We start from the raw sequence: 16,992 nt of genomic DNA on the forward strand, positions 1-16,992 counted from the left end.
ACATTTAAAACACATTGAACATTTTGACAGGCGACTATTAGCCCAGTAAATGAACGGGAAATTCGGCGATACCGTGTAATTTTCAGGGACATCTCCGAATTGCATGATTTGGATTTAGGTTCTACTTACCCTCCACTTCAAAGTTGAAATTGTACCGTTGGTTGCTTTTACTTGGGGGTGACATTTACCCCTTCTCGGGGGGTGAAAAACGCGTGTTTAAATTAAGGCCGGAAATGGATAAATTGACTTATTTTAAGCAACTTTTGATCTATAGAGTTTTTTACGTAAGTCAATACTTTTCGAGTATTTGCCATTGAAAATGTTGATTTTTCGACAAGAAAACTACGTTTTCAGACGGTTTTTCGCAAATAACTTAAAAAGTAAATATTTTATCGAAAAAATTATCCTTAGCAAAATTGTAGCTTATAAAAAACCCAAAAAGGTGTATCAGTAAAGTCTATCAATCAAATAAAAACAAAGTTGTAGCTCATGAAAAAGATGTTCTTATTCGTCTAATTCCAAATCGAATATTTCAAGGTGAAATCACCGAAAAATTAAGCACTTTTCGGGAAAAACTTGTTTAAACTTTTTTAAAGTGTTTATAAAAAGCTTTGATTTAATTGTTAACAAAAGTGTTAGCATTAAAAATAAGCGAGATACGCTCAAAATAAAGTTGGCCCTCTTTTTTTTTGTAGAAAATCATGAAAATATCGCTGTGTTTAGCTCCCCAAATGAAATTAATCGCTACCGCTTTACAAACAATTTACTTACCTATCTATTTTTTATATGATCTGTCAGTCTCACCGGTTTAAAATGTTTATTTTTGAAAGGGTTATAATTGAGAAAGTTTGAATGGGTCACTAATCACGAGTGTATGCAAATTTTGAACAGCCATATCTTAACCAATTTTTGTCTTACAGAGAAACAAAATAAACTAGCATATTTTCAATAGCGAAACCTACATTTTTTTACTCATTAAGATTTTTCTTATCACTAATACTTTTTAAGTTATTTTGAAAAAATGAAATTTTTAAAAAATTTTTAGAAAATTTTTTTTATTATAAAACCAAATGTTTTCAAAAATAAGCACCTCAAACCAATCAAACTTACATATCATATAAACAATACACATACTGTTAAAATAGATTGTAAAGCCAAGCGATTAATTTCATTTAGGGTGCTAAATAGAGGGAAGTTTTCACGATTGTTTTTACCAAAAAAAAAGGGCCAACGTTTTTTCAGTGTAACTCGTTTATTTTTGATGCTGTAAACTTTTTTAAAAAACAAATAATAATCTTTTGTCGATACTTTAAAAATGTTAATAAGGTTTTCGCGAAAAACGCTTCTTTCTTCGGTGATTTCGCGTTGAATTATTCGATTTGGAATTAGACGAATAAGAACGTATTTTTCGTGAGCTACAACTTTACTTCTACTCAATTTGTAGACTTAACTGGTACACCATTTTTTTCGCTTTTTTATAGGCTACACATTTGCTAAAAATATTGTTTTCGATAAAATATTTACTTTTTGAGTTATTTAGGAAAAACGGTCTGAAAACTTAGTTTTTTTGTCGAAAAATCAACATTTTAAATCGCGAATAACTCGAAAACTATTGACTTCCGTAAAAAACTTTATAGAACAAAAGGTGCTTAAAATAAGTAATTTTATCCATTTCCGGCCTTATTTTAAACACGCGTTTTTCACCCCCCGAGAAGGGGTAAATGTCACCCCCCAAGTAAAAGCAACCAACGGCACAAATTCAACTTTGAAGTGGAGGGTAAGTAGAACCTAAATCCAAATTTTCATGCAATTCGGAGTTGCCCCTGGAAATTACACTCCAAAAGGGTCATTTACTGGGCTATATGCCCTTAAAGGCGTAGGCGCAAAATTCTTCCCCAATGCTTTTTAAATGCATAAAGTTTTTTTAATATTGAGAAAACTAGTAAATATTTTTCAAAAATTGAAACGCAAAATGAAAGATTATCTTATAACCGAGGGCCAAAAGTCCCTTCTATCTCTCTTGTCGTTTCCCCATTATTGAGGATAGTGATCTCCTCCAATATTCCTAACAATTATTTTCCATTGATCTCTATCTTCAGCTACTCTAAGAGCTTCGCAGAATGAATTTCCAGCTGAATTCTTAATTTGGTCGGACCATCTAGTTGGTGATCGTCGTCTTGATCTTCTGTCCGACACGTTTCTAGAAACAATTAATCTCTCCAAACTATCGTCATCTGTGCGAACCATGTGGCCAAAGAATTACAGAATTCATTGCAGACATATCGTGGACAGCCTCTTTTTAATCTCGAGTTGGTTTAGGGTGGAAACGTTTGTCCTATGAGCTGTCCAAGGTATGCGCAGCATTCTTCTAAAGAATTTCATTCTTTTACCTCATCTCAAAGGCATCACATCAATTTTTTGGCGCTCGCGTGCGAGAGGAGACCAAGTCTCTGCCCCGTATAGAAATATTGAGAATACAAAGGTATTCACCAGTCCATTAGAATAAACAAAAGTTTTTGAAGTTATACTTCTTTACCGGCGATATGAGGGTTAATTTTTATATGTTAAAACCTATGATCCCGGCGCATGCGCATTATAACTTTGTTCTGATTGGATGTTCAAATGATATGTCAAAAATTATTCAATATGGCGGCTGTGGCACAGCTGTAGTTAGATTATTTATGGTTGTTGCGTTTTAAAATTTGTGTGAAAAGAAACAATAAACAAAAGTTAGTTAATAGTTTTACTGCCTTTTTAAATAGTTTTCATATACCTATATTTTTGGACTTTTGGACTATTTTGGACAAGGAAAACTCATTCTAATTTGGTAAGTAGTTTTTATTATAATCATATTGTAATTATACATTTGGATTAGGTTGAAATACAGTAGAGCGTCGATTATCCGAACTAATTGGGGGACATAGGTGTTCGGAAAACCGATTTGTTCGGATAATCGAACTACAATATATTGATACATATTTATAGTCATACATATTTATCCACAAGTGAATAAAAGCCATATTTATATACCTACATATGTATTTATTTATATCTTGATAATGACAACTAGCAACTAAACAAAAAAGTGCAGTCTTTGCAACAACATAATTATTTTTGGATACAATATTGAAGAAAATTGAAGATATTTTAAGCGTCAATTACTAACGCTTGCTCGGTATTCGAGTGCGGGACGCAGGAGTCGATAGTTCGAATAAGCGGTCGTTCGGTTGATCGACGTTCGGATAATCGACGCTCTACTGTACATTTATTTTCTCAAGAATGGGGATTTTAGAGAGAAATCCCAAATTAGGTCCGTTTTTTATTTTTAAATTATGATTTTTTGGCGTAGATTTATTTATCTAGTAGGTATATAATGCTTTGATTTACATACTTAATTTGATTACCAACAAAATTTCTACCAATCTTCATCTAATATATTGTTTTCTTACTGTTTTGTTATATTTTAATATTTTCTTCCACAAAATTTAAACTACATAATTTAATTATATTCAAAACAACTGTCAAACAGTAAAACGTTCAGTTACCCTATTGTTCCACATGACAAATAATGTGGAATTGGACGAGTGAGTCTAGGCTTCGATTACGAATCAAAGCGCCACGAAATTCACGGGTTCGATTCCCGATGCAAGTTTTTATTTGTTTATTTTTTTATGCATTTTATGATTGTAAGTATATTTGTTATATAATTTTTTTTTTCAGAAAATGCGTATTTAAAATTTTTGCCAACAATTATTATCGTTCAGAAATCATTTTTCTGTGTGGCATTTTTCAATGTGTTTGTGTGCGTTTTAATCTTTTATTTTTTAAATTTTTTGGTATTGTCTTAAAAATCACATAATATGTAGTAGAAGTATAACTTCTTACGTGCGTACAAAGTACACACACATTCTTTTTTTGAGTGAAATATTTGAAATAAAAAAAGAATGTGTGTGTACTTTGTACGCACGTAAGAAGTTATACTTCTATTATTATGATTTCATTAAACTGTTTATTTATATTTTATTTAAATATTAAACTAAATTTAATACTTACTACTTTTCAAATTTTTTTATTAAAACAATAGCAAAAATTAAAAAAAAAAATAAAAGAACAAAACACACACAAACACACTGAAAAATTCCAAAAATGATTTCTGAACAATAATTGTTGGAAAATTTTTAACTAAATATGTATTATCTGAAAAAAAAATTATATAATAATATACTTACAATCATAAAATGTATAAAAAAATTTAAAAAATAAAATCTTGTATTGGCGCGGTTAGTTTTGAAATTCAAGCATCTTTAGATCTTGGCTACGGAGACATATGCATCATGTTGGAAGATAGACCAACTGAACGTTTTAAACTTTTGATAGTTCTGAATTTAACCAAATTAGTTTGATTTTTGTGGAATTGAAATATTAAAATACAACAAAACATAGAGTAAGAAAACAATATTAGATGAATATTGGTAGAAATTTTGTTGGTAATCAAATTATGTAAATCCAAGCATTACATACTATGTAGGTTTATTTTACATTTCCGAAATAGGTAGGCACCTATGTAATTTTTTATTACGATACTGAAACATTTACAATTACGTACGTACCTGTTGCTTTTAAAAACTATATAAAAAGTCACCACAATTATAATCTTGCTTTTTTATCTGCCCTCACAACAATGAAAACTAATATACACAACATTTGTTTACCCATAACCGACATATTAAACAATTATTGACAGGTCATTGTAATTAGCCAATCAGAGCACGTTTAACGTTTCAGCTGCGCCCAGGACCAAGACTTTTTATGAATTCGCGCACATATAAATTTACTCCCAACGCGCCTAAAGAAGTATAACTTCAAAAATTACTTTAAATTTTCTCTTTTTTTTTTCCACCCCTGTAATTTATTAACATAAGCATTATGGAAGTTTTAAGGGACTTTTTGCCCTCGGTAATAACGTAATCTTTCATTTTGCGTTTAAATAAAAAAAATACTTATTACTTTTCTCAGGATTCGAAAAAAAGTAGGGCAATTAAGTTGTTTAATAGTCTCCCGTTTTATACCGCTGACGCGGCTTTGGGATTATAGCAGGGTAGTCTGCTATATCTAGGGCCTACGGTATACAAGGAAAGTAACAGGGCCAGTGCTACGCTTCAACCGCCTATTATTACCCCTGGTTTTACCCAAGGTACGCATTGTTATTCAGGCTGAGTCGACCTGGGGCTTATAGACATTTTAAAAATGTCTAGATGTTCTCGCCGGCGCTGGGTCTCGAACCCTGGCCTACCAGCATGCGTGTCAGACATCCTACCGATGAGCTACGCCGGCCCCTTAATTGTTGTTTCCTTATTCAAAACCGAGAACCTAAATAAGAATAATTTTTTGTCAGTACGACTACATCTTATTTCTCTCGTTTCGCTCTCGTTTCCAGGCGACAAAATTCAGAAACACCTTCGCTCCGTATTTCCTCAAATTTTAAATATATACTTCAAAGTCTCAACTATTCTTCTTCCACCCCATTCCTGTTTATAAATCGTCATACTGCAATTTCCTCTATTTCTAAATAATCTTCGTAACGTTGCTGCTATTGGACTGATGCTCAAAGCGTTCTTGTGCAATCTCGACAGAGAAATTCTCCTAATACTTATTTCATTTTGTGTACATAACAGCAGAGTCATTTGGGCCTTACATCGCTGAACGTGTATACATGTAATATTCGTTTTGAGCAAATTTTTAAAAATCCAATAATGTCTCAAAGCCGCCACAGGGAAGGATCTTCGTTGAAGGGTGTGATTTAAAAAGGTTGCGCGATTTTGTATGTTGTTAATAATAAAAAAATCCGAGTATAACTAAAAGTTAACTAGCTTTTATTTAATTTATTTCTTTACACAAAAATCTGCCTGTCCCTCCTCATGGAAATGAGCAGTCATCTTTAGATCATAGTAGTCGGTGCAACACTTCTGCGAAAATTGCGTAGGATTATGAGAGACAACATACTAATAATTTCCTGTAAAGGATACATACATAAATTATGAAAATATGGAACGGATACTACGGGGTTAAATTATATCTGGTCTAGATCTTTATTCTTTCTTCTGAAATTATACATAAGATAAAAGATCCCTTTAACCTTTAACTACCCGCGCATCAAGTTATAACATAACTACACGCGTGGCGTACTTCATACGCCACAAGAAAATACACTTTAAAACAGCGGATTTGTTTATTTTATTTTTTTTTAACACTTAGTTGTTTGTTAGAAACCTTATTCAGCGTCAGCGAATACTTGGAGTTCCTTCTCAGTAATACTCTGGGCTAATTAGCAAAATACAAGGAAAAGTTATTTACCAGCAATTTTATTGCTGAAATCGAATCTTATGATTGTGTATATTAATAATATAGGTATGCAAACTCCGCAGATAGAGTGCTACTTTTTTTATAAACAAAATGGCGCCCGAAAATCGTATTTTCTTAATTTTTGCTCTATAACTCCAAAGATTTTAACTTTACACCAAAAACACTCAAATAAAAATTCCCCGTAATTAAATTCTGCATACAGACGTGTTTTTCCCGATTTACTTCGACGAAAATTTTCCCCGGAAAATGCGGGGTTTTCCAACAAAATTTTTAATTGTAACTAAAATTTTAGATAAGTAATTGTTTATCAATAATTAAATATCTTGGTAATATAAAAGCTCTTTTCGTATAGATTATAATTCCAGAAGCCGATGGAAATTGAATGAACAGTTTAGCAAAAATTGAATTGTTGATTAAAAATTTACGGTCGCTATAATAACCGCAATAATTATGATACATAATAACTATGATTTTTGTATAAAAAGACACTGTACCTATCTAATGTACTTTACAGAATTGAAATTGGACTATTTAAGAGGCCTCGGGAATATTTTAAAATTATAAACAATTTTTTGGCATATAAACAAATAGAATGACTCGGGAAAGATTAAATTAAACTAAATTGTGAAAACCGTATTGGAAAAAAAAGCGGCAGGACGCTTTAGTCCTGCTGCCAGGGGGGTACAACGGTCTCCTTAATTCAAATGGACTTACCCACGTTTTTTTATGTATTTTGACCCGTAGAACACGAATTTTTTGGATAACTGTTGATCCGGATGTCGATAAGATTGTTATAAACAAAGAACTTGAGGAATCACATAACAGCGATTTTTCCCAAAAAAAACATTTTTTTTTTGTATTTTTGGGATCATTCTAAGCAAAAAATGTGTTTACAAGTTTTTTTCGTAGGATGCATAATTTTCGACATAAACGCGGTTAAATTTTCAAAAAATCGAAAAATTGCAATTTTTGAACCCGAATAACTTTTGATTAAAAAATAAAATAGCAATTCTGCCTACCGCATTTAAAAGATCAAGTCAAATTATATCGGGTTTGATTATTTTCATTACTAAAAATAAATTTTTTTATTGTTAAGGGGGGGGGGGTATGGTTTAAAATATTAAATTTTTTGTATTATTTCAAATAAAAGTGCATACTTTCAAGAATACTCTCTGAAAATTTAAAAATAATCGGAGTAAAATTACCAGAGATACAGGGTGTTGAATATCCCTACCTTCGACTCGCTTTGCCGCGACTTCGCGTCAGCACGCTTGAGCGCAGTGAAAAACGTTAAACAACTGTTCGCCTTCTCTTTTGTAGATTACTCCTCGATTCAACTCCTCTCAGATTACGATTTGGCAGACAAATAAGAAGATGAAGATGCAGTTGTCAAAACTTTAAACGCATTTTTCTCAAAACTGCCTTTTCAAGTGCGGTGGACACTGTAACTGAAAAACTACTCGGCCGATCTACCTGATATTTTGCACAGATTTTCTTTAGACATTTAGTTAGGTAACAACGTCGAGATATTTTTCTTTTTTTGCTTATTTTTTGTTCAACAATAACAAATCTGTCGATTTTTACAAAATTTTTGCCAAAAATTTCATTTTTTTTATTTCTGAGTGATACCAAAAATTCAAAAATCATTAAAAATAAAAAAAACTCGACGTTGAGACCTCGTGAAACTCATAATCTAATTAAATCTTTTTGAATTTTTTGTTTCGTATGATCGAGTGTCGAGTTCTGTTGTCCACCGCAAAATCCATATTTTTGGGAGCTGCCTGTCAAAATTTGTCACCAATGGCTTATTTTTCAATATTTTGGATTAAATTTTTTTCTAAATATTCTTTGAATTGTAGTTAATATGCTTATTTAATTAAAAAATAAAATAATTGTACCATAGCTTCGAAAAAAATTCTCAAAAATGTGCTTGATTTGTTGATTTCAAACCATACCCCCTCCTTAAACAAAGCTATAAACACATAGTATTTGAATGATGTTTTCAATGCATTTATAATTTAAAAGCGAACGAGTAGGCGCGCATATAGACAATTTCTTCGTAGATTACGTACATTAAAACGCATGCAGTGCGCACAGGAAACACTATGTGTTTATAGCTTTTTTTCACAATAAAAAAATTAATTTTTAGCAATGCAAATAATCAAAACCGATAGAATTTGACTTGAACTTTCAAATGCAGTAAGCAGAATTGCTATTTTATTTTTTAGTCAAAAGTTATTCGGGTTCAAAAATTCCAATTTTTCGATTTTTTTAAAGTTCAACCACGTTTATCTCGAAAACTGTGAATTCTACAAAAAAACTTGTAAGAACATTTTTTGCTTAGAATCACCCAAAAAATGTAACAGAATGTTTTGTTTTGCGAGAAATCGCTGTTATGTAATTCCTCAAGTTCTTTGTTTATAACAAACTTATCGACATCCGGATAAACTGTTACCCAAAAAATTCGTGTTCTACAGGTCAAAATACATAAAAAAACTTGGGTAAGTCCATCTGAATTAAGGAGGCCGTTGTACCCTCCTGGCGACAGGACTACTTCTTTTAAAAGAAAAAACGTTTAATTGTGATGAGTGGTTCCTGAGATACAATCAGTATAATTTGACCGGCATTTACGATTTACGGGAAAGATATAAACAATATGATCATAATTTTTATACCATCACCTTTTTATTTCGGTCCTCTTTCTCCACACCCATTTTTATATCTTTAAAATACTCATAACATATATTATTATAATAAAAACTATCGATATTACGAGTGAAAATTGCCAAAAATAGCAAAATTTCAGTTTCAATTTAGCCAGTATCGCAGTACAAACGGAGCGCTACCTTTAAACCCTAATGACTATCGATACCGACGCCTGACCGTAAACGTACTTTTCTACAAAACAGCAATAATTGGAATTCTTCGGAGAAGCTTTCACTCAGATTACGATGAAAACATAGTGAAAATAGGAAAATCCCGAATACGGAGCGCCAATTGAATTTTTTTGGTCGGCAATGTTGTTACGTTCCATCAGGATTAGAATCCGGGATCCGGGATCAGAAGCGCTTCTATAATGCAGATGTAGTGTGACCTAATTTTGCAGACGAAATGCGATTTTGCGAAGGAATTTTCTGGATCAGATCGGTAATTAGGACTACTGACAATTCGCATCTAATTGGATGAATCCATTAACAGGAACTGTTTATTAGTCAAGATAAAAACATCTCAAAATAATTTTAGTTCAATTATTGTAAAATAGTTTAAATGAAAAATAAAATTTTAAAATAAAAGGCAGGGTAGCTAACTAGAACATAACAGATAGAAAAAAAAGAAGAATACAATAGAGAAACAATTTGCCAAAAGGGCGCCGCTGTGTTTTAACAGAGAGACAAAGAAAAGCCTTTAAATCAGCAACTCAAATATACAAGTAATTACTATCAACTATCAAATAATGAATAACAATAACCTCACCTACCTTATTTGGTCCTCTTTACTTGATTGACCAAGAGAAGAGAAGATCGATTATTCGGAATTAAACAATACTAACATTGTTACTAGTAAATCATATTTTCAACAAAAAATTTTCGTTTATAAATTCGCAAAGTCTGTGTGTTATTGCGTTGCCGGTCCTGCAATACTTAGAGCAGATTTATCGATGGATTCTTATGTAGTGTTTTCTTCTGAATCCAAATCTGAAAACGGCATTTCAAAATCTCTAACCGTCTTCGAGATAATCGACCTCAAAGTCTAAAATGTGACATCACAACCCTTTCATTTTCTGCCGACACACTGAACGTCAGCTGAAATCGTTGCTAGTAAGTAAGCTAGTTTTTTAATCTGAATTTGTTAAGCAAAGCATAGGTTATTTACATTATTTGAGTTTGACACTTCGTGAATGTCAAACTAAATTTTAAATAAAGTATTAATAACATATCAATGACATTTGATAGTGAATTTAATTATTATATAAAATAATTACGATGTTCAAAGATACAGTTTGAGTATATTTTGAAAGCAATACTTTATTAACAGCTTTAAAAAGGTTTATAGAGTATGCGGCCTCCCCTTTAATGGGAGTACCTAATGAAAAATGGACTGTTCCATTTGTTATGAAATGAAAATTGTTATTATAGTCGGTTCGCTAAACTCAGACACAACTGGCTAGTGATTGGTATTTTTTTTCGTTTTTTGCCAAAATTGGCAAGATTACTAATTATTTAGTAGTTATTAACTATTTAGTAATAATTATTTTTTTTGCCAAATTGGTAAAATTACTGACTAAAATCACTAGCCAGTTGTGTCCGAGTTTAACGAACCGACTATATGAAATTTTGTTTGGAATAAAAAATTATGGTCTGATATGTGCAATTTTAATATAACAGGTCTGATCTACCACAAAAAACATCAGTGCTTGGCATTCGCAGACGATTTGGTAATCTTGGCTAAGAGCAAAATAGAACTTATCGAAACAGTCATGAAACTCGAGGAGAGGGCAGCAACCAAAGGATTGTATATAAATGAAGCAAAAACAAAGTATATGGAATGACCAAATAAGCAATTCGTTCGGGGGCAATACATAACAATGACAACAGCGAAGGGAACACAGTATAAATTCGAAGAAGTTGAGAGATTTGAGTACTTAGGAACTGTCTTCACAAGAGATCCTAACTGTGAAGAAGAAATACAAAAGAGAATTATGTCGGGCAACCGCGCTATATTTTCTCTTAATGTGTTGTTAAGAAGTAAAAATATATCACGAAGAGCAAAACTAAGAACTTACAAGACCGTAATAAGGCCGATAGTAACGTATGCTTCTGAAACATGGGTCACAACAAAAAAAAACATCAAGAGTTGTTATTAGTTTGGGAGAGGAAAATACTGCGCAAAATCTTCGGTGGGAAAAACTTAAATGAACAATGGGTAAGAAGAACAAATAAGGAACTAACTGAGCTCTATCAAGATCCTAACATACTAGCAGTAATTAAGGCGCCAAGACTTAGATGGTTGGGCCATGTGCAGAGGATGATTCCATCCTGAATTCCCAGAATGGTACTATCTAGTGCATTGGCAGGGAAAAGACGAAGAGGAAGACCGAGGTCACGATGGAGTAATGGAGTTAGAGAAGATATGAGAAGAATTAACGTAAGGAACTGGGAAAGAAAAGCGACTGACAAAAGGGAGTGGAAAAGAATAGTATATCAAGCCATGGGCCTACTAGGCTCGTAGTGCTTACATATTATTATTATTATTATGTGTAATTACATCCTTCTAATGGAAAAAAATATTTGAAGATTTTTCTCAAATTATGGATATTAACAACATTTTCATTTATAACTCTTTTATTTTTAATTTGACGAAGAAAAGTTATTCTTCATAAAAACCTGTTCATGGTCTAAGATTTATGATGCAACCATAATATATATCAAATTTTATTAATTTTATACGAGGTATATAAAAAATATGAATTTCGATCAAGAGTAAAGTACCTTTATAGTTCACAACATTTAAATTATAATGATATAATTGCACATTAAAACATAATGTTTAATTCTAAACAACTTTTCGTAATAGCAATTGTCCATATTATGAATTAAAATACGTAAATAAACAAAGTTTTCGTTATGATAATGCTCGCATTTTCAGATTGTTATTGTTATAAAATAATAAAGAGAAACTAATGTTGGACATATTTCCTAATTTTCTAATGTTAAATACCTCTATTGTGGAACAGGTAAACATTTTTCTACTACCCTTAAATCACTGCACTTAACTTTGAACAAAACAGCAATAGAGACAGCACAATTTTCATTTTCTTTTATTAATTTTACCATGAAAACTTCAGCTATTCATGACTTCTTGTTGTGACTTCACAAGCAAAAAAATAGCTTACAGTAACTTGCTTTTTTATTCAGTTAATTGCATTGTTTAGTAATACTTTCTGGAACCAACTTCATTTTATATTCTTCGCAGAAAAAATTAAACTTATTTTAGACTGATTCATTACACTGAGTTTAGTAACTAATGTCTGCTTAAAACATTGACTTAATTTCTAACTGCTTGCCAAAGAAACTTGGGTGTTTTACACATCGAACTATCACTTGTACCGGTATGAAAATACCGGCATTTTCCTAATAACGGCGAAGCCCTGAAACACGACTATCCCAATTGATGATCTGATGAAAAGTGATCCAAAATCTCATCCTAGAATCGCAATTTCCAGGCGAAAGCAAATCGTCTCATAATTTTCGACCAATTGGATATGAACACAATAAACACTCAACTCGTCAAACGATCTCTTTCGACAATCATGAATTATTAACACATCACGCCTTCTGCCTACCTTTTTGTCTCAATGCTAGATCGGCAATTCAATAGTAAAAATGCAAAGACCTTTTATTTATATTTGCTTAAAAATACATCTTAGGTGGTTGCAGATGTCCTGGAATACTCAAAGTCGGTGATGCCGTGAGAATTTGATTGCCCAATATAAATTATGATAATATGGTGCCCGGAAATATAAAGTTAAAACGCCAAATCTCCCACAGATCTAGCAATATGGTGTATACCGGGTAAGACGAAAGTTCTTCTTTCGTAGAATTGACGGAATTAAAATAAAATGGAAAAGCCCTTCTTTTGGAATCGTTACTAACTTTATTTGTGGATGCCGTAAAGTCGTCGCAGTGAATGACATCTGGAAGTTTAGGGGTTAATTTTATGTTTTTAAATATTTTTTTTTTCAAGACGTGTCTTGTGTGTGGTCTATTTAAAGACTTAAAAAACTTATATAGCGGCAATAGTATACAAATTCACTAAAAATATAAATATCTGGGGTTTTTGTCGAACAGTATATTTAATAAGTCATACTTTTCCCATCTCCCTCGTCTTACCCCTACATACCTTACCCTAACAGTTATTTCCATTCTGTATTTCCTACTTGCAACTTTACCAATTAAGCAACCTATTTCCCTCTTCAATATTAAAATACGATTATAACTTGCAGATCGGTTTTATTTTCCAATTTACCATTAAAAACAAATAACAAAGCCAATTCAAAAATACTTAAATGGCCGTAATAAATTTATTGTCGTTTTGGAAAATTCGATGTACGTGATTATATTGCAGTTATATAAATTTTAAATAACTGGATTGGTTGGTAAAAAAACAACGCTTTGAATCCATTGTTGATAAATTTGTAATTTTAAAATCTATATTTACGTTTATATAAATGGAAGAGCAGACAATGCTGGAATTTAATGAATATTTTAATATTTAATATTGTTTTAATTTATATTTTACTGTTATGTAACGTCCAGATATAATGTTTATTATAGTATTTGGGGGAGATAATTTGCATCTGCGGAAAACGTATCGCAATTTGGGATTCTCAAATCGGAAACGGCTGGAATTTATATTTTTACAACAAATATACCAGTTGGTAATAAAACCTGTAAATAAATAATAATATATCACAACAAAAGAAACCATCCTCCACATTAGTCGAACCTTTGTGAGGGCGTGGTGTCTTTTCACTAAGATTACTCACCAGAGTCTTGACTTGGTATGCCTATTGTGTTGAAGATCTTTCTCTCAGCCTTCAACCTTCTATATTTGCTTCTACTACCCATAGCCTTTCCCTTTTCAGGAGTCACTGTTCCTTACTCTTCTTCGCCACCCATTTCTTTTCTTTGCTAATGTTGGCTTTGTCACCAACTTCTTTTAATTTTCTCTCTTTTATATATTAAGCTATTCCACAACCCTCTATACTAACTCCATACTGGTATTCGATGAGACTTCAGTTATTTATCTGCCGGCGGCCATTTTCCGATGTCCAATGAGATGCAGGCGCTCAAGAATTTTGCAAATTCCTACCAATAGATGAATTCATTTCCGACGCTACTGCAAACTACTGATTTGACAAAAACTTGACTTTACTTACACAAAGCTTCTAAGAGATTTAATAGAATATCTGCGTCACAACTTTTGCAGGTTGTCTATTTATCTCAAAAAACATGCTACAATGCCCCTTCCTAAAAGAGGAAATTGGGATAATCTTATCCAGTGTTCGATACACAAAACAAAAAATCTAACGTTGACATCTTGGGTGCGACAGAACAAGCATGTTAAAATATTTCGATGATGACTAGAGGGGATTAAACAAAACACAAAAAATCATTAGGGATTGGTTTTTGTTTTTCCAATTTACCATTAAAAACAAATAAATCCAATTCAAAAATACTTAAATGGCCGTAATAAATTTATTGAAGTTTTGGAAAATTCGATGTACGTGATTATAATGCAGTTATATAAATTTTAAATAACTGGATTGGTTTGGTAAAAAAACAACGCTTTTGAATCCATTGATGATAAATTTATAATTTTAAAATCCATACTTACGTTTATTTAAATGTTAAAGCAGAGAATGCTGGAATTTAATGAGTATTTTAATATTTAATATGGTTTTAATGTATATTTTATTGTTATGTAACGTCCAGATATAATGTTTATTATAGTATTTGGAGGAGATAATTTGCATCTGTGGAAAACGTATCGCAATTTGGGATTCTCAAATCGGAAACGGCTGGAATTTATATTTTTACAACAAATATACCAGTTAGTAATAAAAACTATAAATAAATAATAATGTATGACAACAAAAACCATTCTCCATATATACATCTTATCAGGAAGTGGTGAACCTCTAAAAATTGTTAGCTTGATGTATCCAATGACTCAATGCTGTGTCGGATGGACAGCTTCATGCAGGAATTTTTTCACTAGAGTCTTCATTTGGTCTGTCTCGCGCAACTGGTCATCCAGGGAAAGATTGAAGGAAAACGGGGTCCCGGTAGGTGCCAGATTTCATGACTTAAAAATATCAGAGGCTGGGCCGGCTTTGATTCAACATCTTTGTTTAGAGTCGCATTGGAGAGAGACATATTTGCGAGTATAGTCGCTAACCTCCACTAAATGAGACAACATTACAAGAAGAAGAAGATCAATTAAATTAAATCAAATTGAAATGAAAACGGTCAGATTTGGTACGGAAAAATTACCAAGAACACCTTGGCAATCTTTCCTTTACGGAACTTGTCAAGTTGTAATATACAGCTTTATGTATAGTAGCTAATATCTAAAGAGAAAATTACACCAACAGCTTTAGTGCTACAAGTATAAGATATTTTGTATGAAAACATATAATAATTGTAAAGTTTATCCAGTCAAACAAAGAAAAGCCCTTCGAGCTACCCCGTAACTTCAGATAAACTTATAACTCGTTATAAACATTAATAAAGTTAACACATTTCTGGAGTGTACTAATACAAACAATACTGTTTGCTTCAATTAAAACTCTGTACCCTTCCTTGGAGCTAAATGTAAAATATCTGGCGAACCATTCACAATTCGCCGTCTCCATTCTTGGGGAAACTTCTCTCCACTGGAGTGTAAAGTTCGGAAGGGAAAATTAAAATTTAATATCTATCGCCCTTTTCTCAAACGCGAAGACAAATAAATGGCGACTTAAAAGTTTCTTCTAAACTAAAGTTGGCGGTTTTACGAAAACAAAAGACGGGTTTGAATTAGCATACAACAGGTAGAGGGGGTTGATGGGGAGAAAAGAGGCTGCCGAGATACTGGCCGTGATTAACCACAAATTTCTTTTGTCAGAAGTTTTGTTTTAACTGAAAATCTTGGATTAAGGATATTATTCTTTCAAGTTTTTAATATAAGTTGTTCACTTAGAGGTTTCTACATACAGAAAAAGTATTTCTTCTTCAGATGCTTTCTCCATAAGAATGTTGGTTACTATAATCGCCTATCTTATCTTCTCCGCTACTGAGTTAAACATGAGGATAACGTGAAAAAATTCAGGACCTCCTATTGGCAGACCAAAGACTGAAGCTTCGCGAGATAGCTGAGACAGTAGGCATAACAAAAGATTGCGTGAGTCATATCCTGCATGAAATTTTGGGCATGAGAAAGCTATCGGAGGGATGGGTACCGCGCTTTGGCACTCAGAGGCTGTGACAATGTCCGAGGCTGTTTAAACATTGTCTGAAGGAGTTTCTACGTTGCTTCATAAACGTCGACAAAACTTTGATCCACCGATACCTACTTATCAAAAACCAAGGAACAGTTTCTAAACCAGTTTTCAACAGGTAGCGACCACAGAATGGTAAAATCCTCGATAGAATAGACCTTGGGAAAGAGAGATACCGCATGATCAAAAAGAAGTCCACAACTACCTGGACCGATCCTAACAATATAAATGCATTTAAAGAACATATCAACAGCATTGTCGAAAGCGATGGGAATACAGACCTAAATGTTAACACCCTTAATGACATTATAATACAAGCTGTAAAAGAGATCCAAAAGATACACTGCCAAAAGACATCACATAACTAAAGAATAAGCCCCCAATTACAAGAATTAATGGAAGAGCGCAGAAAAATGCAAAGTAATAGAAGTAAAGAACACCATAAACAGAGCGATAAGTAAAAGATTACATAAATCTATTAGACGGACCACCGAAAATATAAAAACGAACAAATTCAACAAACAATTGAAGATAACAATAGCCTCAAAGTTCTAAGAAGACAATTAACAAATGGCAAAAAAGAAATA

This window comes from Diabrotica virgifera, chromosome 1 (genome assembly GCF_917563875.1).
Source record: "Diabrotica virgifera virgifera chromosome 1, PGI_DIABVI_V3a".
Lineage (NCBI taxonomy): Eukaryota > Metazoa > Arthropoda > Insecta > Coleoptera > Chrysomelidae > Diabrotica > Diabrotica virgifera.